This window comes from Peromyscus maniculatus, chromosome X (assembly GCF_049852395.1).
Source record: "Peromyscus maniculatus bairdii isolate BWxNUB_F1_BW_parent chromosome X, HU_Pman_BW_mat_3.1, whole genome shotgun sequence".
Classification (NCBI taxonomy): Eukaryota; Metazoa; Chordata; class Mammalia; order Rodentia; family Cricetidae; genus Peromyscus; species Peromyscus maniculatus.
This window is the reverse complement of record NC_134875.1, coordinates 50546405-50570970: the sequence shown is the minus strand read 5'-3', so window position 1 is coordinate 50570970 and position 24566 is coordinate 50546405. Positions and strand designations below refer to the sequence as shown.

At 42.0% G+C, this 24566-nt stretch overlaps 1 long non-coding RNA gene across 1 annotated transcript in view; it reads left to right on the top strand.

Moving 5' to 3' along the window:
• Positions 1-1124: 1124 nt before the first annotated feature.
• Positions 1125-24566, top strand: part of LOC143271025 (uncharacterized) — a 74801-nt gene continuing 51359 nt past the window's right edge. The window contains exons 1-4 of the long non-coding RNA XR_013048288.1: positions 1125-1183; positions 5584-5649; positions 15794-15891; positions 16553-16635. This is a non-coding gene — a long non-coding RNA (uncharacterized LOC143271025). The remainder of the gene's footprint in view (positions 1184-5583; positions 5650-15793; positions 15892-16552; positions 16636-24566) is intronic.

The window sequence follows — 24566 nt, the reverse complement described above, 5'->3', positions numbered from 1 at the left end:
TCTCTGTCTCTGTCTCTCTCACTCTCCCTCTTTCACACACACACACACACACACACACACACACACACACACACACACTTTATCAAAACTTTAGACAACAGCTTCATATTTGGTAGTCATTCAGGCTATTAACAAGCCATTAAATCCTGTTGTAGAATATTATTTTAAGATGTGTTATATTTGTTTATGCTGGAACATTTGTTTATTGATGCAAAAACGTGTTGCATTCTTTTATGCTGCATTTGTTTAACTCTGTGAAGCTGTGTGACTTTGCCTATCTAAAACACCTGATGGTCTAATAAAGAGCTGAACAGCCAATTTTGAGGCAGGAGAAAGGATAGGCAGGGCTGGCAGGCAGAGAGAATAAATAGAAGGAGAAATCTGGGAGGAAAAGAAAAAAGAGCAAGAGAACAAGGAGAGGAGGATGCTAGGGGCCAGCCACCTAACCAGCAAGGGAGTAAGAAAGGAAGATATACAGAAATAGAAAAAGGTAAAAGCCAAGAGGCAAAAGGTAGATGAGATATTTTAAGAAAAGCTGGCTAGAAACAATCCAAGCTAAGACCAGGCATTTCTAAGTAATAATAAGCCTCTGTGTGTGATTTATCTGGGAGCTGGGTGGCAGGCCCCCAAAAGAGCTAAGAGTAAAAAACCAAACAACTACATTTTGGTGCCCAAAGTGGGGCTAGAGTAAAAGAGAAACCAACAACACTTTAAGATGTGGTGGTTCATTTAATCCACCCAGTACTCACATGCCACGAAGTTTATTAAGGCCTCCATAGAACAGAAAGGTCCTGTGCCCAGAGTAGCAGATTCCTGCCTTGCTAACTGCCCGAAAGGGTTTTAGCCTTAGCTACCCCTAATATGGGGTAATCAAGTTTAAGGCCCAACACTGAGAAAATGGTCTAGTCCAGTTGCTTCTGGAATCCTGGTTGAGTAGGTGGATTTCCAAGACAGTCACAAGACACTTTTTTGATCAAAGGCACAGCTTTCCTACTCTCTGAGTCCTCCCATTCCCTGCCTCCCTGCAGTGCCTTCTCAACTTTTTATCCAGGCACCTCCCTCTGGACCGCCTCCTTTCAGAGTCATTTCCCCTATCCCCGCCCCAGCCCGTGGCTCCCACGCGGTCCGAATCCCTTCGCTGCTGGCAGACGTGAAAGAAGAGCAGACTGGCTTTGCAAACCGGGTGAGTGCTTTCTCCCGAGCGGTTGAGAAAAGCCTCCCCTGCTTTTCCTGGGTTCAGACGGGCAGGAGATAGAGTAGGCCAAGCGGGTAGCGACCTTAGGCCGAGCGGCTGGCGACCCTATCTCCTAATGGCCGCGGCCCATGGGAGGTACCACCTCTCTAACCCTGGGACTCAGCAGCTGTCCTGGCAGAAGTTCCTTGGGGCTGAGGGACTGCCGGTTCCCGCTGTGTGTGCTTGGCGTGCGCGGGCTGGCTCTGTCTTTGGAGCAGGAGGGCTAGTTGATCAGGTCAGCCTCAAAAGTTTGCTGTTGGTAGGGAGGACAAAAGGTTCTAGACAGGCACGGGGGATAAGCGTGTGAGGGGTACAAAGTTGTGTACTGTGTACTTGGCGAGCCGCCGTTAAGGTGAGCCCACCACTACTCAGTTAATTTTTTTAAAATTTATTCCAGATAGCTGGGACTAAACCCAGGTATTCCGGATTTAAGTGTAGCCCCGAGCATTTTGAGCAAGGGGCCTTTAAAGGGCAAACCCCACATCCTATTATCAGCTGCAGAGGGAGGTTTGTACAAGTAAGCAGTTTAACAGAAGCTAAGTTCTGTTAGTTGGAGTATCTTGGCCTCGGGTCCTAGAACAGAGATGGTGATTTTCCACAGTATTCTCCATCAAGGAGATCAAAGTCCCATTAAACCTGATATGGCTTCAGCAACAGTACAAAATGGAGGGACCTCTGCACTCTTTTGCCCTGTCACGGAGCTTGTGTGTGGAACGTGGTGCATGGAGAAGCAAGTGTATGTTTTACACAGCTGCAGACTTGGGATTGTGTGCCCGGTGACTTGGTGCGATCAAAACCGCAGAAGGATGTGTAGAGGAATGTGGTATTAGAGTGGAGCGTGTGTGGGCGTGTCTGTCCTTTTGCACGTGGAGAGTGCTTGCATGCCTGTGAACCTGAGTGCAAGCCTGGTGCCTGGGCTCTAGGTGCGCATGCGTGCTGGGGGGAAGGGAAACCCATCCGGAAGGCCAACCTAAAGCAGGAGTTGGGGCGTAGTCTGTGTAACTCTTCTGAGCAGCTTTTGCTACCTGCCGGAGGACATGGTTCTTACCCACGGGTTTCCCCCTCCCTCCCAAACAGGGGTTCTCTGTGCAGCTTTTGGTGCCTGTCCTGGATCTCGCTCTTTAGACCAGACTGGCCTCAAACTCACAGAGATCCACCTGGCTCTGCCTCCTGAGTGCTGGGATTAAAGGCATAGTTTTTTTGTTTGTTTTCTTTTCTTTCCTCAGTTGGGCAGAAGAGTGACAAGGGCCTGTTGTAAACCTGAGGAAATTATTCACCACCCCCTCCAAATGCCTACAGTTTGCATATAAGCGTAGAGTTCATGCAGTGGCTCTTCCGAGTTCCCTGGTTGTAATTTAGACAGGAGAGGGACAGACCCAAATACGTTACTTTATTTGCTGTTGTAGTCTCTTGATTGTGTGAGGGATGAAATGGAACAGGTGACTCAGCTGTTATTTAGTCATTATTTGGGACTGTCCTTAACTTGATACAGCTTTGAGGGGTAGGTGTTATGATATTACATGTGCTGGCGGGTCTGGCGGGTAGAACCAAGGTGCCCCACGGTAGGTGAGAGACAGAGATGCCATGCAGACAGTGCTCAGTGAACAGTTTTATTTGGTGGGGGGAAGAGAGGGGGAAAGAGAGATAGAGAAGGGTGAGGGGTTCCAGAGGTGCATTCCTCCTGGGAGGAAAGCAGAAGAGAGGAGAAGAGAGGGAAATGGGAGGAGATTTCCCTTAAAATAGGCTTTTATGCCAGGGCATAGGGTGGCCCCAAGGGCAGGATCAGAATATTAACAGTAGGTATACTGCTTCTGTGAGACAGAGTGCTCTCAGAATGAGAAGCCTGTGAAAAAAAGACGCCCCCCCCAATAAGCTTACAGGAGGAAGCCTCTTGACTACAAGTACAGAATTTCACTGTACACCACACCTGCAGACGCCACCTCTCCCCTAGTCTGTCCTGGGATATCATTAGTGTTGGGGAGTATTGTTCAGCTGCTTGGCAGGTATGTAGGTAGTGTGGGGAGTATGAATCCAAGGTTGAAACTTTATTGGATCCATGATTAGGAGGCCCACTAACTTGGGTTCTGACCCCATCTTTACCACTGAGTAACAGAGTGTGAACCTAAGCAGTCTCCTTAATGTTCCTGTGCTTCCCTTTCTACACTTACAAAGTTGAATAAGAGTTCACAGAGTGATCATAAGAGTAAATAAGACTATAATAAACTACTAAGCACATGGGAAGCCTTTAATAAATAGCACAACTATGAATAAATCTACAACTATGCATGTATGTATAGAATGCCCCTCTATATCCTAGCAGAATTGATTCCAGGAATCTTCATTTATACAAAAGGAAATTCTTGGAATCTCAAGTCCCTTACATCAAGTCTTTTTAAACTTCTAGTAGGGGAGGGCAGGGGGGTAAACAGTTAAGAGCACTTGTTGCTCTTGCAGAGGACACAGATTTGATTCCCAGCACCCACACGGTGCTTCACAACTGTCTGTAAACTACAGTTCCAGGGCATCTCATCCACTCTTCTGATCTCTGCAGGCACTGGGTGTGCATGTGGTGCACAGATATACATACAAGTAAAACATTCATACACCTAAAATAAAACAAGTAAATTTAAAAAAAAAAATGAAAACTCAAAATCCCTTTTCCCACTTTTGACACATTTTTACCCAAGGAAATTTGATGATACTCCAGGTATATAGGTATATACATAGATATACATTGCAAAGCATTTCTGGATAATTCTAAAGAAATTTATTGTATGAGAATTCTTTGGTATGCATATAATTTTTTCATCCATTAAAGACAAAAGAAAATCAGCATACTAAGTAGATGGATGTGCTTTATTTTTACAGACAGAACTAAATCATGGCATTGTAAGATATAGAACATCTTCTATAGTTTTCAGAGATGAATGATAGCTTTAATTTTATGATTGTCAATACTGAGATCTCTGCTTTATATAAATGTGTAGCACAAAACAATGCAGATATATTTAGGGCTTTTCCAGAGACTCTTGGAAATTCTGTCCTAGTTCTAAGTCAAAAATCACTTGGATTTTTTTGGAAATTCAAGTCAGCAACTCAAAGAGAAACTTAAAAACGGAACATCCTAATACAATACAAACCAAAAGTATTCAATATATGCTGAAGAATGACTGTAGGAGGATATTAAAAGTCTTTTTTTCTTAATTAAAACATTATGTCTCTACAGGAGCACAAAACTGTACTGTAAAGTACTACAAGCCCTAATATATAGCAGTCTACAATCTGAGCTGAGGTGTTTCAGGTAGCATTTGCTACTGCTCATGACAGCATGCTTGGTGCAAGTACACATGTGTGTTTAGAGCCAAGTCTGCAGTGAAATTGCATGATGGGGAACATTGCCAGAAGCACCTTGGATTCATTAAGCATTTAATTTTGAATTAAATTTTGGTCATTGTACATCTAGAAACCTCATATTTGTCACCAATTTTTTTTTTTGGTGATCTCCACAATCAGTTGGCATTGCTTTAGCTTAAGATGCTATGTCTTGGAGAATATGGTTCAGAAACCTCCTTGCATATTTAAGTCTTATAAAATTTAACTTAAGTTATAGTCTATGCATATACCCACAATATATATATTTTTTTTGTTTTTTGAAACAAGGTCTTTATAGCCTTGGCTTCCTTAGAGCTCACTATGTAGACCAGGCTGGCCTCAAACTCACAGAGATCTGCTTGCCTCTGCCTCCTAAGTGTTGAGATTTAAGGATGTGGGCCACCATGCCTGGCCCTGAAATATACTTAAATCACCTCTAGTTATATGTGGTACAATATAAAGCTGTGGTTCTCAACCTTTCTAATGCTGCAATCCTTTAATACAAATTCTTCATGTTGCGGTGACCTCAACCAGTAAATTATTTTCATTTCTACTTCGTAACTGTAATTTTGCTACTGTCATGAACTGTAATGTAATTATCTGATATGCAGGATATCTGAAAGGCAACCCTTGTGAAAGGGTCATTTGACCCCCAAAGGGGTTGGAACCCACAGGTTGAGAACCACTGATATAAAGGCTGTATAAATAGTTGTTATACTGCATTGTTTAGGTAATAATAACAAGGAAATGTCTATACTTATTCAGTCCATTGTTTTCTCAATTATTTTTGATTCCCAATAGCTGAATGTACAGATGTGGAACCCAACATAAGGGCTATTGCAAATACATCTACATATGTATATGTGTTTATAGCATACAGATATATAAAATGTATAATTATATGTATACATCTAATGGTATTAAACATTTTCTTCTGATAGAAGATATTAAACTGATTTCTTTTTGGTTTCTTTTAGGCATACAGGTTGTGCTGCCCTCATCCAAAGCCCACTGAGTCCATCTTGTGAAGTCATACACTGGAAGTAAGTGGGACTTTGTTTTGAATTACAGTGTTCAGGTCCACCATCAAGTTACCTGGATTGCTCCATTGGCCTCCAAGCCTTTGTAATTGCCTTCTTCCCTCCCCTTCCTTCCCTGATCACCCCTGTCCCCCCACTCTCTCACTTTTGTGATCCTGTACATAATCCTTTCCCTTGCCAGCACTCCTAATACTGAAAAGGCTGAGGCAGGAGGATAATGATTTTGAGGCCAGGCTATACTATACAGTGAGATCTTCTCTCAAAATAATCCCTTTCCTTATTTGATAAAGGGAGCAAGGGTGGTATATATTTCATATGGGTTTTGTGAGGAATAGCAGAGATACATATAGGTAAAGTCACCCAGAGTAGGTACACCAAAAGTGGTAGATTAAAAAATGGTAAATAGCTAGGTATGGTGGCACACGCCTTTAATCCCAGCACTTATGAGGCAGAGGCAGGTGGACCTCTGAGTTCAAGGCCAGCCTGGTCTATATAGCAAGTCCTAGGACAGCCAGAGCTACATTAAAGGGACCTGTCTCAGAAAAGCAAAAATATATGGTCAATATGACTGAGGTTGTAGCTCAGTGGTAGAGCCCATGTTTAACATTTGTGATACTCTAGGTTTGATCCCCAGCACTGAACATTCACAGAAAAAAGAATAAAAACAGTGCTCTGTGACACATGCCTGTAATCCTAGCACTCAGGAAGCTGAGGCAGAAGAATAAGTTATTGGCCAGATAGGGCTATATAGCAAAATCTTACCTCAAGAAAGACCAGACTACCCCCTATCCCTCCTTAAAGATGGCAGTGACATATTTATTAGTCAGGGCTCTTTTTTTTTTCTTTTTGGTTTTTCGAGACAGGGTTTCTGTGTGTAGTTTTGTGCCTTTACTGGAACTCACTCTGTAGCCCAGGCTGGCCTCGAACTCACAGAGATCCGCCTGCCTCTGCCTCCCGGGTGCTGGGATTAAAGGCATGCACCACTCTGTGCAGCTTAGTCAGGGTTCTTTAGAGGAACAGAACCAATGGGATGAATATAAATATGAATATATATATATATATATATATATATATATATATTCATATCTTCAGTCAGCTTATGTTAAAATAGTAACAACAGCTGCATCACCCAAGAGGCTGGGGACCTGGTAGTTGCTCTGTCCTTGATGCTGGCTGTCTGAGAAGTTGGAGTTGTCCCACAGTAGCTGTCTCTCCTTGAGGGTGCTAACAACCTGGTAGTCCTCAGTCTGCCAGGCACTAAAAACCTGGAAGATTTCTGGAGATCCACTGGTCCTAAGTCCATTATAGAAGCCTGGAGTTTTAGTTAGGATTACTAGTGCTGTGATGAAACACCACACCCAAAAGCAGCATGGGGAGGAAAGGTGTTATTTTGCTTAAACTTCCATATCACAGGAAGTCAGGGCAGGAACTCAGACAAAGCAGGATCCCCGAGGCAGGAGCTGATGCCGAGGTCATGGAGGAGGGCTGCTTACTGTCTTGCTTACATGGCTTGCTCAGCCTGCTTTCTTATAGCACCCAGAGCCATTAACTAAGTAGTAGCATTGGCCACCATGAGCTGAGCCCTCCCATATGAACCATCAATCAGGAAAAATATCCCACAGACCTGCCTACAGCCTGATTTTATGGAGGCATTTTCTCAGTTGAGGTTCCTTCTTTTCAGGTGATTCTAGCTTGTGTCAAGTTGATATAAAACTAGCTGGTACACCTTGAAATTCTGGATTTCTTATCAAGGAAGGAATCAGCAGCAGCAATAGGGTAAATTAACTTGGTGTCGAGAGGGAAAGACATCAATCTGCCATCTGTCATACCTGTTTTCTCTGGGCTGCTACCAGGAGTGGCCTCCTGCAGTCAACCTGGGTCTTCCCACATCAGCCAAGGCAGTCAGGACACTTCTTCAGGTGACACTTCCTACTGAGGTGATTCTAATTTGTGACAAGTTGACATGGAAACCAACCCTAATACCCAGCAATCACTGTATTCCTCTGCTCTAGTTGCTACCAAGGACTGACACGTGAAGTGGCCTGTGGTCAGAGACTGTTAGAATAGTAAGGCCAGCTCTCCTGCCTGTCACAGGGGGCAAGGGGTGAGGGTCATATTTCCCTTACCTTGCTACCCCATGGCATAAGAGGGAAGGGGCAGGGACAGCTCTCCTGCTCTCATTCCCATGGGCCTGACTCACTTGTGCCCATGCCGTCAGAGTCAGCTCTATTGTGCTGCCAGGTGAGGGTCAGGGCTTGTGGTAGGGGCAGGGCCAATTTTCCCACTCTCGTGACTTCAGGGCTGGCTCTCCCACCTGCCAAAGGCAGTAAAGGGACGGGGAGGGGGATGTCATCTCTCTGTCTCCCACTCCGCTATATGGCAGATGAAGGGTGGAGCCAGACCTCCTACGAGGGGCACTGGATAATCTGCATCTCTGTGCTGCAGTTGGTGCAGGGCAGGGCCAGTTCTCCTTAGTGCTGCGACCAGTGAGGGGTGGGGCCAACTCTGTGTAGCCCTATCCTCACTGCTTTTGGTGCTAATAGGAGCCATGAACGTCAACACAGGCAGTACACACTGTGGCTGTGGCGGGTCCACAGATCCAGACATGGCCTCTGGCAGCAGCCTAGGCCTGGATGACACCATGCCCAGCCTGGTTGGCTGCACAGGCTACTCAGATCTGTATGGTCCCAGCAGAGGCCTTAGACACTAACCTGGCCCTAGGTGCCTGGCCAGGCCCTTGATGTCTTTGTGGCCCTTAGTGGCACTATGGGCCATGGACATCAATACAAGCCCCCAGCTGTGGTTGGACAATAGGCCCAGACATGTTCCTTGACAGCAGCCGGGCTCGGATGTCACCATGCCCCTTGTTGGCAGTGCAAGTCACTCAGATCTTCATGGACCCATTGGCAGCTTGGCCCTTGTACCCTGAAATGGCCCCAGGTGTGGGCCTAGACCCAGGCATCCACAGGGCCTTCGATGGCAACAGGCATCTCAGACATCAGTGTAGACTCTGGCTACATCAGGGCCACTGAGTAAAAACGTTTCTATAGATGCTTATAATGGGAACTGACTCCATCTAGAATGTCAGAGACGTCCTTCAAGAAGTGATAATGACAAAAGTCCAATAATATATGTGTATGAGAATACAATGAAATGCATTGTGTGTTAATAAAACAAAATTCATTAAAAAAGATACTCAGAGAGAAGTGAATTGAATGTGGAATTGTGATAGATGGAGGTGGATCATGAGTAGATAGAAGTGTTCCAGGTCATGGAAATAAACCTGTACACAGGCCTGGGGCTAGATATATAGTGGATTTGAGGAATGAGAAGATGTCTCATAGGAGTAGAGCATTTGAAGTACTGCTGTAGCCATATAAGAGTAATGTGACTAAGGGCTAGGTGGTGAGGGATTTGGGCTCTATTGTAGTAACAGTTAGAAATGTTCCTATTTAAGGGTTATGATTAGGTGAGTAACATGATCCATCTTCTCTGTATTTGAATGTTGCTTTTGTGTATGAATTTAAAAGAAATTTATGTGTATGTGTGTGCTCGTGTGCACGCACACATGAAGCATGATTTGCCTGTAGAGGTCAGAGGACAACTTTTAGGTGTCAGTTACCTCCTTCTACCTTGGTTACTGAGGATTAAACACAGGTCATCAGACTCACACAGCAAATATTCATTATACAGAATGAGTAGGTTATATTTAAGCATATGTATTATATATATGTATATATATATATATATGTACATGGGTGTGTGTATGTGTGTGTGTGTGTATGTATGTGTGTATACATGGGCACATATAACAGTAAAAAGAGGCCATGAGTTTAAGAGAGCAAGGAGGAATATATAGGAGGTTTTGGAGGGAGAAAAGGGAAGAGAAAAATGTATTTATAATCTAAAACAACAACAAAACATGCAGCCATTTTGCTGGCCCTGTTTGTGTTTCTGAGACGTGGTCTCATTTAACTCAGGATAGTCTTGATCTCCTCTTTTGTCTCTGCCTCCTAAGTTCTGGGATTATGGGCATATTTCACCAAGCCTTGCTTTGTCTGTTTCTTTAAGTATGTAAAAGTATCTAGTCATCATAAAAAAATACATCCCAGAAATAGATTAAATTGTACAAGTCCAGCTTGTACATTAGCATATATTTATCCATATATGTACACACTCAACATGCATATCTAAAAAATGTATGCAAACATATAAGCACAACTACTGTATAACAAAAAAGTGGATAGTCATCATATTTCCACTTCCATGTGTAGAGATCATTATTTTTTAAAATATCTTTTTATTAATTTTTTGAGAATCTCCTACAATGTAGAGATCATGTCTTTTTTCTTGAGACAGGGTCTTCCTATGTAAAAATTATCTGTCCCCTATTTGATAAGCCCATACACTTCCTGTAGGAAAGAGGATTATGTTGAACTCTTTTAGTTGCCACTTTTCCAGATGAGGAGTCAGTGTCCTATTCTACGCTGACAGATTCTTCAATGGTGACTCTTTCTGGACAGGATGCATTCTCATGTATGTATGTATGTATGTATGTATATATGTATGTATGTATGTATGTATGTATTTATTTATTTATTTATTTATTTATTTATTTATTTATTTATTTATTTATTTATTTATTATTTTTACATAGTGGCCACAGTTTCCCTCCCTCCTCTCCTCCCAGTACCTTTCCCCCACCAATCCCACCCCCAATCCACTCCTCCTCCATTTCTGTTCATGTCTCCCATGGATATCAACAAAACATGGCATATCAAGTTTTCAGGAAGACTAAGCACGTCCCTGTGTATTACGTCTGGGCAAAGTGACCCAGTATGAGGAATAGGTTCCCAAAAGGTAGTAAAAGAGTCAGAGTCAGCCCCTGCTTCCGTTGTTAGGAGTCCCACAAGAGGACCACGCTACACAACTGTCACATATATGCAGAGTGCCCAGGTCAGTCCCATGTAGGCTCCCTGGTTGTCAGTTCAGTTTCTGTGAGCTGCTAGGATCCCAGGTTAGTTGATTCTGTGGTTTTTCTTGTGGAGTCTCTGACCCCTCTGGCTCCTACAATCCTTTCTCCCCCTCTTCTGAAGGATTCCTGAGCTCTGCCTAGTGTTTGGCTGTGGGTCTACATCTGTTTCCATCAGTTGCTAGATGAAGCCTCTGTCATGACAATTGGCCAGGCACCAATCCATGAGTATAGCAGAGTATCATTAGGCATTACATTGATATTTTTTTCCCACCAGTCATGCTAGAGATTGAAGGAGTGGCCACCTCCTACAACCTATACCAGGAGAATAAGCCCACCTCTGATACTACCTGGAGCACCAGGACCCACAGGCTAGATGACTCAGAGACCTAGCATGCATTCTTGTAAATATACCATAATATTTATGTGACTACTATTTTATTTAGCATATTCTATTTCTGTGTTTGTACATGTGATTGCCTATAACACGATTCTTACTCTGAGGAAAAACTGCTTTACTAGGGGGCATTTGGAAATGTCTGGAGGTGCTTTTCATTTTCACAGTTAATTGAATATGTGTTTATCTATATGGACCATTTTATTAGTATTTAGCAGAAAGGATCTAGGAATGCCGAGAACCGGCCTATCCAAATTGCCAGATGTTGCCAGATGTGGTAGCACATGCTTTTAATCCTAGCACTTGGAAGACAGAGGCAGGTGGATTTCTGTGAATTGGAGCCCAGCCTTATCTATGTGGTGAGTTGCAGGCTATCTAGGGCTACATACTAAGACCTTGTCTAAAATGCGCGCGTGCGCACACACGTGCGTGCGCGCGCATAAACACACATACACACACACACACACACACAAACACACACACACACACACACCAAGAAACAAAAAAATTCAACAAAAAACAAAAAAACAAATTGCCAGCTATTAAAAATGTTTTCTTGAACTTTTCTTGTGCTTATCCAATCTTCATAGCAATGTTCTATACTTGTATATTTAGGTTCATAAGAGAGGCGAGCCTGTTAGCTAATCTCCTTATATTTGTCAGTTTGGGTATCTAGATTATACTAGTCTTACTCTGTGTGCTCTAGTTGCCCGCATTTCTTGTTGCTATAGAAATTTGTATATGACATTTTACCATTTTATAAATTAACTGCTCAGAGGGACATGGTGTAGTATATGTAATTTGTCTTCTTGGACCTTTTAGTACAGAGATTCCATATGCTCCTGTGGATATGGTGAAATACATATTATTTCCTATCCTGGAATTTTGGCCATTCCACAGCCTTTATTCTAGTGTAGATTAGTAACTAGCTATAAATGCTTCCTACACAACTACCCAGAGGTATCTTGACTTTAATTCAATCTGTGGCATATGTTTTGAATCAGAATTATTTCATTGTAAGTAGCAGAAATTGATTTTGATAATGCAAGCAAAAGCCAGACTACATGGAAGCACACTGGAGTTGTTCAAATTCAGAATGATGATACTTAAAAAACAAGGCCTTCAGAAATCAAGAACCCATTCAGGAGGCAGAGTCAGGCAGATCTCTGAGTTTGAGGCCAGCCTACAGTGGTCTGCAGGGCAAGTTCCAGGACAACCAGGTCTAAACAGAGAAACCCTGTTTTGGAAAAAAAAAAGTCAGGAACCAGAGAGCTTTAGGCATTTGGAAGCAGGGTGGGCAGAACCTCTGTCTCTAGTATCTTCAATCAGGATTAAAAATTTAAGGATGGAGCTGGGCAGTAGTGGCATACACCTTTAATCCCAGCACTCAGGAGAAAGAGGCAGTCAGGCAGATCTCTGTGAGTTCCAGGCCAGCCAGGGCTACTCAGAAAAACCCTGTCTCCAAAAAAAAAAAAAAAAAAAAAAAAAAAAAAGGATGATATGTTGAAGAGGTGGCCAAGAAGCGGTTAAGGGGACTGTTCCCTGAGGTTGATTCCCTGTCCCTACATGGCAACTTACAGCTGTCTGTGAGTCCAGTTCCAGGAGGATATCTATCTAATGCCCTGTTCTGGACCCTGTATGTACCAGGCATGCATGCATAGGCATAACACTTATACACATAAAATATATATATTTTTTTAAATTTAAGTATGGGATACTCATTCCAAGGACTGTTTGAGATTCCTTGTTAGTATAAAAGGTCAGTGAAAAATTGCTAAGGAATAAATGAATAGCAACTAAAGGAAGTATAAACATCTGTGAATGGAAATCTTGAGTAAGCCTTTAAATATGTACGTCAGGATCTCAGAAAGGGTTGGACTGGAATTAAAGAATAAAGAGCCATAAGCATAACTGAATTAACAGACATAATTTAGACTTCTTTGAAAGAAAGTAAGAGATGATGTCTCTCTCCAGCAGGCACGTACTGCTTTTGCAGTAATTTGAGGGTTGATCCTGTCTCAAGTAGGAATTAGACAGACCTGGAGACTGGAAAAGAACTTGAACCTAACCAGCTAGGTAACTGCTGGAAACATCCCATTTCCTAGGAATGAAATTGTTATGTGTAAGTTTTAATGGGATGTAGCCTCTTTTTGCCAATGTTATAATAAATACCATACTTTCTTCTCTAAAGTTTATCATTTGTGTTGTACCTGTCCCATGCTATGTGTTTCATGAGTGCCATTTTATTTACTCTTCACAACAAATTAATTATGTAGATATTATTTTTTAGAGGCAGGGTTTCTCTGTGTAACAGTCCTGGCTGTCCTGGAACTTGCTTTGTAGACCGGGCTGGCCTCAAACTCACAGAGATCTGCCTGCCTCTGCCTCCCAAGTGCTGGAATTAGAGACATAGGCCACTATGCCTGGCTATTATTTTATACATGTGTTCCCAGAGTCTTTTTTTTTCCTTCGAGACAATGTTTCTCTGTGTAGTTTTGGTGCCTGTCCTGGATCTCACTCTGTAGACCAGGCTGGCTTCAAACTCACAGAGCTCCACCTGGCTCTGTCTCCTGAGTGCTGGGATTAAAGATGTGCACCACCACTGCCCAGCTCCTGGAGTCTTGAGAGAGTTTAATTTACTCAAGGTGTTAGTACTTGAAAGAGTTCAAATAGGACTTAAAGTTTGAGTTCAAAGACATATTTCATGTAAGTGTGATACACTACAAACAATAGCTATAGGGTAAGATTTTTGGCCGGGCAGTGGTGGTGCATGCCTTTAATCCCAGCACTCGGGAAGCAGAGCCAGGCGGATCTCTGTGAGTTCGAGGCCAGCCTGAACTACCAAGTGAGTTCCAGGAAAGGCACAAAGCTACACAGAGAAACCCTGTCTAGAAAAACCAAAAAAAAAAAAATTTTTTTTTGAACCTAACCTGTGTGCCACACACTGTGCTTAATACTTTAGGCATTATCTCATTTAGTCTTTATAATAACCTTACGAGCAAAGTACTGTGTTGTCTGTAATTAAAGGATGAGTTTGAGGCTTAAATGTATTAATTCATGACATGGTTGCCACATACACATTTTAGTAAATGGAACAGTTGAGCTTGAATATATTTGCTGGATTCTAAAACCTATATGCTTTTTTGATACATTCTCTCATAGCAAAACCCACAAAATCTACAACAGCAGTTCTCTTCCTTGACCGTGCATTAAACTCACCTAGTGAGCTTTAAACACAATAGTGGTGAACCTCATCAAAGATTCAGAGTTATCAGAAGTGTGGTCCAATTACTGCATTCTTTTTAAAGCTAGTCGTTTAGTTTAGTCAATAGATGCTAAACGAGTGTCTGTTCTGATCCAACTGGTCTCGAGGCGTTTCTGTTCAAGCAGGAGCTAGGGCTGGCTCTTGCCACAGCGCTGCCTAACAAAGCCCACAGCATTTCGGAATGTTCAGTGAGCGCTTGTTCTCACAGATTTGGAGGCCCGCTGAGACCTAGCTGGTTAGGAGTATCCTCTTGGACACCTCTGATTCAGACTGAGTGTCCCTCTCTGCTTTTTTTTTTTTGTGGCAGTACCACAATCAAGCTACAATGGCTATGCTTCATGTATTTCTAATCTCCCTTGGACCAGTGGACTAGCTGGCTTTGCTTCGAAAATAAGCACCACCTTTTTGGTGTGCAGAATTGGAAGGTTTATGGCCAGAGCCAAAAAAGTTGGACCCAATAGTTCAATTTAGCTGGGAAAGATGATAGAAAACAATATATAAGTACATTAACAAGTATAGTAGAAGGTACCAAGTTGTCTTGCAAAGAAAATTAAGTTTTAGAAGCTACTATGAAAGCAATGTGTAGCTAGGACTATGTGAAGGCTTATCTTGCTTGTCAACTTGACTACATCTGGAATGAACTAAAACCCAAGGAGCTGGGCCCACCTGTGAAGGCCACCCACTCTAAATCTGGGCTGCGCCATCTGGTGGCAGCTCACAAAAAAAAAGGACATGGAAGAAGGGAACTTGCCTTTTGCCTGTTTGCCCTCACTCTCAATGGCAAGTTCCTTTGTCCTGCTGCTGAGACAGACATTCCTTCATTGGTGTTCGAACCTACTTCTTTGGGGTTCTAACCTAGACTGAAGACCAGCAGCTCTCTAGGAATTCCCTGGGATTCTAGCACCAGATCAGGACTGATGGCATGTCTAGTCTCATGAACTGAGCAGCTGCTGGATTCTTGGCTTTTCCATCAGGGAGACAATCATTGCTTGACTAGCCAGATCATAGCTTGTAAGCCACACTAATATATCTACTTTTACTATGCCTTAAATATATATTAAATATATGAATATATTAATCATATCAGTTCTGTTTCTTTAGAGAACCCTGACTAAACAGACTGAGCCATTGTTCTTAAAGTGATAAGAATGAAACTTGGGCTGGCATTGCCTCAGCCATGTTGAAATAATATAATCCTAAAAGGTGAAGAATCTTACATCTAGCTAGAAATGAAACCAAGGCCTAGGCCTCCTTCTCTGCCTCCCTTTCTTCCTTCTTTCTTGGGATAGAGTCTCATTTTGTAGGCTTGGCTGGCCTCAAATTCACAGAGATCTGCCTGCCTTTTCATCCCGTGCACAAGGATTGAAGGCATGTACTACCATGCCTGGCTTTGCATTTTGGTTTCTTAACTCTCTAAACTACAGTGTTTGAATCTATAGTCTTAGAATTTTCTTTTACCAGAGGCACAAAACATAAGTTGTGGAGAGCCAATATGTCATTTTCTCTGTTTCAGATTACAGTGGTGGTCTTGATTTTCCTGGACGAATACTCTGAGAAAAAGAAAAGCTATGGGACCTGCTAGTACCTCAAGTTTATTGTCTGGAGAGAAAGGTGAGTAATTTGGTGTAGAGAGAGATATAAAGGGAAGCCTTCCTACTCTTTTATGGCTGCTTCCTGTGGGGAGCAGAGGCCAGTTATCCTCAAGAGACTGTTCACTTGCCAGTGACATTCTAACATCTCCCTTTGTAAACCCAGCTTTCTTCTATCCACCTTTATTCCTCATTTTGCCCTGTCTTCTTGCTAACTGTGTGTGCCATGCTTTCAAAGGTGTGTAGTAGTTAAAAAAGAAAAATCCAGGAATATAGATATGTGTGTCCCTGTGCATTCTTCATTTGCCTGTATGTGCAAGTATTTGAATGTAGGCTATAGTATGAATTTGTTGAAATAACATTCAGTAATGCCTTATTCTTCAACATTACCAAGTTAGGCTCTGTTGCAGTGTGAATGTGAAATGTCCTCCATGAGCTTATATATCAAAACACTTGGTCTCTAGTTGGTGCTGGTGGTTTGTGTAGGTAGAGTTTCTCTGTGTCCTGGCAGTCACTCCCACATAACCACACAGAGACTTATTAGTAATTACAAATGCTTGACTGATAGCTTAGGATTTGTTTAGCTAGCTCTTAGAGCTTAAATGAACCCATTTCTATTCATCTCTGTGCTGCCCCGAGGCTCCTTCACCTCATCTATGAACTTCCCATGTTGTTTCTTCCAGGTTTGGCTTGAGACTCCCCAGACTCCGCCCTTCTTCTTCCCACTGTTCTCTCTGCCCTGAAAATCCTGCCTAGCTACTAGCCGGTAAGCTTTTTATTAACAATGAGAGCAACACATTTTCATAATGTACAAAAGGATTATTCCACAGCAGATTTGGAACTTTGTGAAACCTTTATTACATAGAGTCTTGATAAAAACAAGTGGCTCGGTGGGCGTGGACCTTGGGGCTCATTTCTGTCTTCTGCGTGCTGCTTCATTGCAGGGGCAACGTGAATAGCCAATTCACAGCCCCACTGCCCAGCCTGCCCTGCCACAGTGGACCGTATCTCCTTGAACCAGAAGGCAAAGTAAACCCCTTCCTCCTGGAAGGGTCTTCTTGTCAGAGATTTGATTAGAGCCCAAAGAAGAGTAATTAATGCAGGCTCAGAAGGAACTTCACCCCAAGTAGTAGTCTGATGTTCAAAGGAAAGCAAAAGGCAAGAAAAGTCACCTCAAATATAGTATATAGCTTGACACCCCTGCCTAAAATATCTGAATTAATTGTAATGTAAATTCTTTGATTTGTTTTCAACTTAACTGTCTTGAGAAATACCTAGGACATTAGTAAAGAATGATTCTGAGCTTTCCTGGGGGCATTTCAAGAGAGGATTAACTAATCTCAGTGTAGAAAGACCTATCCAGTGGGCTGGGGGTCTGTATAGAATTAAAGCAAAGAAGAAGCCCACTAGCATAGGCAAATTCATTGTTCTGGCTGCCATGAGTGGAGCATCTGTGCTTCACCAAAGTCTCTGACCATGATGCTTTTTCCTTAGTACAGACAGAGAAACAATTGATCCCAGCCAACTATGGGCTCTGAAACTCTTGCGCTACAAGAAATCCTTCCTTTTATTTTGCTATTTTTCTCAGTTACGTGGCACACCAATAAAAGTTTGACTTAACATATTAATTATGTAAATTAAAATGGTTATTTCCTGACTGTGGATGTCAGGGGAATTTTTACGATTTACTTCATGTTGGACAGGAGCTAAAATACCTTTATAGGTGTACTTATTGCTGAGACAAAATAGCCCTACTAAAGCAACTTAAGAAAGGAAGGGTTTATTTTGGCTCACAGTCTATCATGGCAATGAAGGCATAGTGTTGGGAGCAGAAAGCAGCAGTCACCCAGTGTCCATAGTCAGAAAGCAGGGAGAGATGAGTGCAGATGCTCGGCTGTCTCCTTTTCAGTCAGCCCAGACACTAGTCTGTAGAATAGTAGCACCCACATTTAGGGTGGGCCTCACCACCTCAGTCATCCTAATCTAGAAGGTCCCTTCCAGACATGCTGAGAGGTCTGTGTCCCAGGTGATTCTAGGTCCTGTCAAATTAGCAATGGGTGCTAACCATCACGAGACCATCCCCTGTCACCTTGACATACAAACACTCACTGATGTGGTTAGTATAGCTAGCTAGCTTGCTCCTGACTTCCGCTGGCTCTGCCTTCCAGGTGCTGCAATTACAGGCAGGCTGCCACACCCACCTGTCATGCACATGAGTTATGGGTGTTTCAAGTCCAGTCCTCAGGCTTGCATGGCAAGTACTTTAGCCACTGAGCTATACCCCTAGCCCTGGACTTTTAAACTAGAAACTTCCACTCTTTTTGTCCTCATAGGCTCAGGATCATCCCATAATGCAAAATACTTTCAGTTCATTTCCAAGAGCCCCCCATAGTCTTTAAAGTTCTAACATTGTTCAAAATGTCAGTGGAGAATTCTCTTCTGAGACTCAGGCAGTTTTTTATTTAACTCTGAGCCTCTATAACAAAAAAAAAAAAGAAGCAAAACAGGTTATATACTTACAATCTTAATGGAACAGAGTAAACATTCCCATTCCAGAAGGGCGATATGGGGATATAGCAAGGAAAAATGGGGTCAAAGCAGGATGTAAACCTGGCAGGGAAAACATAACTCTTGGAGCTTTATATCAGGCGTATGGGGCTCATGATGGAATGAATCACATGGGCTTGAAAGAGCTTGGGTAGCCCAGCCTTTCCCGTGCTGCCACCTGAAGCACACATAGCCTCACTCTTGAGCTGCCTCACTGCATACAGGGCTGTGACTTTTCCTTAGCGATGTCCCACGACCTTGGCATTTCTAACATCCAATGATGCTTATTGCAGCTCAGGCTTCATCTTTATAGTTTTCAAACAGTGACCTTGTATGGCTTCCTCATAGGAAATTTTACCTTCCCTTACATTGCTTGGCCTTAACAGACTTCTGGAGGCTTTGTATAAGCCTGGATGAACCCTAGCTCTTATATCTCTTTTGTCTATGAAACAAGTACCTCTGCTGATAGTGTGAGAGGTAGATTAGTCCTCTTAGACTACAGTTGTATGGACTCAGTGTACCTTACAGCCTGATCCTGGGAAGACACTTCCTAGGTAAGTTCAGTTTGAATAGGGAATCCATCTCAGATGAGGCTCTTGGCTTTTAAATGAATTTAGACTTTTGCAAGTTGGAGCCATAGATGGGTCAGAGTTTTACCCTTAGGTTACCTTCCTATTTTCCCAGTGCAGAGTAAAAGAGTTATAAACGTCCACCAGAATGGCCCATTAAACTCTGCTGTATTACAGCTTTCGAGGGCGTTGCCCAAAGTTCTAGACTTTTCCACATTTCTTTTATAAACCATTTCTAAAAGTCCAAGTACCATATGTTGAGGTTTCTCACAGCAGGGCCCCATTTCCTGGTGGCAGTTTGCTGTTTGAGTGTCTCTGTCTTTCTCTGCTGTGACAAAATACCTCATAAGCAACTTGAGGAAGGGAAGGCTTATAGAGATCATAGTTTCAGGATCTGGTCTATTATGGTGAGGGAATTGAAGCAGCTGATCACATCTGTGTTTAGGAAACAGGGAGAAATGAATTTAAATGGTTCAATTTATTTTCTCCTAGTTAGTCTGGGACCCCAGCCCTTGGAATGGTACCATATACATTTAGGGTATATCCTCCACATCTATTAACCCACTCTAGAAAATTCCTCACAGATATGCCCAAAGGTTTGCTTCTTAGGTGATTGACAATATTAACCATCACATCACATTTATTTGTGGTATTTCTACTTAAGGACTAGCTTGAAGGGCTGTAAAAATGTGGCTTTATTTCTGCATGTTTCATGTTTTGGTATGAAGGCATATTTATGCTAGTTACCCCAACTCTTCCTCTTAAAGATGCTTCAAGTTTTCTTGTTTAATCTTCTGTGAAGGACCTTATAAGCAAAATGATATTTTGATTTTACTCTTTTTTTTCTATTATGTGATTAGTGTCTCCTGGGAGCCCTCTACTACCTCGTTCCACCCTTCTCCCATTTTATTTCATATTTACTAGAGTAATAATTTTTGATTAGCAGTACTATCTATGAAGCTCAAATTTTTAACAAATAGGGTTTCTATATTATACAGAATATATTCAACTAGATATTCAAGTGTCGGAAGAATCACTGATGCTAGTCATCAAGAGCCACAAGAGATATTTTTTATGGCTAGAAAAAAACAGTTTTCTCTAGAAATTATCTTAAGTGGTGCTCACCTACTACAGCCAGTGGACCAAACAAATCTAGCCAGGTGCCTAGTTTTACGTAAAATGTTACTGGAAAACAACTATCCATTTACATGGCTGCTTTTAGGCCAAGATGGCAAAGTTGAGTTATTGTAAAATATTGGAAACCCCAAATTATTTATGAAGCCTTATTGACATTAGCCTTCTGCAAGTGGAATTATATGTAGTACTTGTTCCCAGTGATTGACTAGCTTTACTGTGAGGAAAACAAGTTCTATTTTCTTTACGAGCAGAAAGTGTCAAGTCAGGATCCCAAAGATAGACTAGGGAGGGAGGGTCACTGGACCTCTTTGTTCCCCTTCCCAATGTGACCACACTGATCAAATCTCCTTTTTCTGCTTTCCACTGTGAATTTGTCTTTTTAATTGGCCTGTTGAGGTTGAGTGCCCAATGCTGGTTATTAGGGACTATGACCCTAACAAGTCTGATGACAATTAGGGAAGTCATGGCTGGGAGAGAAGATTCATTTTGTCATCAAGCTAACCTCAGGTAGGGAGGAAAGTTTGAAGAGTCCCTTACAGTTGCTTGAGTCACTTTATCCCTAAGACATCCCCATCTTCTACACTCTGCTTTGTGAAGGAGATGAGAATTTGGATTATGTTCCAGATTCTTGAGGAAGCCCAACTCTTGGTGAGCTTTCTCCAGTCAGCACACCTCCCAGTTTGCTTTCCTGCTGGTCTGTGGCTTCTCACAATTAATTCAGTGCTTTGAATTTGCTTATCTAGGATAGTGGCAGAGCATTGCTTGTAGGGGTAGCCTGAGTTCAGTGACACTTTGAGCTGTATATGTTCTTTTTGAGCCATTGATAGCAATTGCCATTTGGTTCTTGGTTTGTCTTTCAGAGTCCTGCTCAGCCATTTCTGGTTCTGTTACGCCATTTGGGCTATTACACCGTGGTATGACAGGCAGTGTCAATTTGGAAGGCTTTGCAGGCCTTTGAGCCCTTGGGGTACTGCTGAGCAATAAGAGTGTGGAGGAGATGTCTGCTGTGATTTATGGAACTGTGTGTATTCTCTTGGTGCCTTTGGCACCCCAGGAGAGAATTCTAGCTGACCAGCCTTTTGTAAACTCAGAATAGCATCTGAAGCAGCACAGGGGAACATTGATCTATTCCTGGACCTCCTGAGAACAAACCTGTAGCCATCTTAATTTTGCATTTATTTTTTTAATATATTGCTCATTATTTTTGACATGTCTCATTAAAATGTGTGTGTATGTGGGGGGGAAGAGCAGAAAGTGTTTTAAGCAAGTTAAACAAATTTGTTTGTATTGGAAGAAGCATTTCATATGTTAACAGGCATTGAGGATCTTTAAGAGATAGGTGGTTTATACCTGTCTGTTCTCAATATATGAGTTAAGATACATTGCAACAAATTTCCCTTTGTAATGGGGCTGGGAACAATGAAAAATAGAGGAGAATGAGAAGGTTCTGCATGAGGTGTGTGTGAAACTAACCTTGTCTTACAGTGATAGCTTCTCAGTGGGCAATAGTATGGACTTGGAAATGGAATATGAGGTATACATGAGGAAAATGGGGAAAGGGAAGAAGGGAGTACAGTAAGAATTTTTGTTTGGACCTAGAGGGGAAAGGGTCAGATGAGTTTAAATGGATTCTGAGTTATGAAAGGTCTTGGTTACAAGGTCAGTTTGAATTGCAGCTTTAAGTGAATGGCATATTACAAAGTGAAACAATTATCTAATACATTTGAGTAGTATAAAACACTGATGAAAATAAAAGGAGTTTCTTACTCATTCAGAGTTTCCAGAAAGCCAGCTTTTATATGGAGTACTGTTGTGTGACATTATTACTGGGAAGACATGGATAAATGTCTATTCACTGCAGATAGGAAAGCAAAGACAGACCAAGGTTAAGGATACCACCAAGTTGCAACTTGGTTTTATTGGGGTTCCATATAGGAATATGGGTGAGGAGTTAATTATAAGAACAGAAATGACTGAAAGACAGCTGAACCACCAAAGTCTTCCCTAGCATAGGTGACAGCTCACACAAGCTGGAAATCTGGAGCACACTGTACAACTTGCAGGCAGCTCAATGGGTGTAGGAGAGTGTCTTTTCTGGGCTGCTCAGTTGGTTTGAGCCTCTCCAGGCAGCTTGGCTGGTCTGAGATTTTCTCTTAGCAGCCCATACTGTTAATAGAAGCACAGAGAAGGAAGGAACAAAGTACATCTAGTCAATTCCAGGGACTTCTTGTAGCTTTTGAGTTGTTAACTTTCTGAATCTCTTTTTAAAATAGTAATAGAATGCTTTTGTTTTATTCAAAACAAACTTCATTTTCAGGATGCAATCAAACTATCATACAACATTTCCCCCTTTTTGTCTAAATAAAAGGGAAGGTTTTAACTCTAACATAGTAAAACTATATACAATAAGAACAAATATCAGGTAAGAATTACATTCACAATGTCCAGTCCATACTTGGGTCTCTGATGGAGTTGAAGACTTGATAGTTACAGTTTTCCTTGTTACCCAATTCAGAAAAGAAACTCACAAAAGAGGTATAAAGTGTATAAGGTTGAGAGACATAAAAGGATTTGGGTTGGTAATACAAGTTAGAAAAGAAAGTGAATTCGGTATAAAACCTTGAACTCACAAAATTAGGATAGATACTGTAATGTTTTCTCTGAATTTAGCAAACACAAATGGATTCTCTGAATCTTAATAAGTCTTAAGGAGCTTCTCTGCAGGATGGAATGTTATATCTCAGAGGAAATTGCTACACTACCCCCTTCCTCTTTCTCAGACTCTTAAATTCTTTGTGGCCCTTTTCTACCATTGTCTCTGAGCCTTGGAGGGGGGGTACTTAAAAGTCTGACTAGCCTCCTCTAATTCTAGTAGGATATTGAACCATTGTGTCCTCTTATTTACCCTGCCATTTCCAGAGCTTGGTCAGTGGTCTCAGTGGCTTTTCATTTTGTTTTGTTTTCTGCTGCAAAACACTAGTGAGGAACAGGAAGAAAAGGGAAAATAGAAAAGTATTTCAGACAAACAATGATATCAGTAATAACCTATGGTTATAGATGCAAATGTTGGGGAAGCCCCTTAGCTATTATATAATTTATTTACCAAAGCAATAGCAATTGTTTCTCTACTGGGACCTATGACTTCTGGGACCCCAGGTTTCTATCTTTTTTTTTTTTGGTTTTTCGAGACAGGGTTTCTCTGTGTAGCTTTGCGCCTTTCCTGGAACTCACTTGGTTGCCCAGGCTGGCCTCGAACTCACAGAGATCCGCCTGCCTCTGCTTCCTGAGTGCTGGGATTAAAGGTGTGCGCCACCACCGCCCGGCTCCCAGGTTTCTATCTTAAGTTCCCAGTTCTAGATGTGAATTTCCCTCTGTGTAACAGGCATAAGTCTAACCAGAGAGCTAGCTGTATAACTGTTTGTGCCACTATTGCACTAGCTGACACATCTTACCTGGCACTTCCATCATGAAGCATGGCTAATCATTGGTAGAACTTTGGGCTGTAATTCTTGTAGGCAACCTTAGTAGTACCTTCTGTCACTACAAGAGGTAGTCTTCAGTGAGGGGACACTTCCCCCCTAGTCCTAGCTTTGTTTCTTCAAGTCTTGCAACCAAAACCATTTGCTGTTGGCATACTTTTTTGTCCTGCCAGCCTACCCTCAAATAACCATATAGAGACTTAATATTAATTATAAATGCTTGGTTGATAGCTTAGGGTTGTCACTAACTTGCTCTTACAACTTAAATTAACCCATATTTCATACCCATGCTCCATCATGTGGCAGTACCTTTTTTTAGTACAGCATGTTCATCTTCTTTCTGTGTCTAGCTGACGACTCTGCCCTCTTCTGCCCTGAGCTCCTTTGTCTACAAGTCTTGCCTAAACTTTTCCTGCCTAGCTATTGGCCAGTCAGCTCTTTATTAACCAATGAAAGTAATACATATTCGCAGTATACAAAAGGATTATTCCACAGCAATATACCATCTTTATTAATAATCTTACCATATAGTTCTTGAATGCAACCAAAAGCAGTTGCAATACTTTATTGTTTTAGGTGCCTCTAGGGTGTTTGAGGCCAACAAATCCTAGGGGATTCTCAACAATTTTGTGGCTTTTATGGCACATGTATTACCACTCTCATAAGATATCCTTATTTGTAGCAGTTATAGGCCCAGGCTATTGCAGAACATTTTCAGTCACCTTTTGGGTATCAGCTGTGCCTTACACAGCCATAAAGCTCCCCAATATTTCACAGATGTGCCTGATCCTTATACCCTTTGTGAACTGAGTGTCTATTCTTTCTCTTTCAGGTGCATTCTTATGTCTCTCAAATGGGTGTCCAATTTTGCAAAAATACTAAAGGGTTTATACCATTATGCTATCTGTATCTAACAAAACATTTTTTTTATAGAACATGAGCAGGACAACAACATAAAGCCCTGA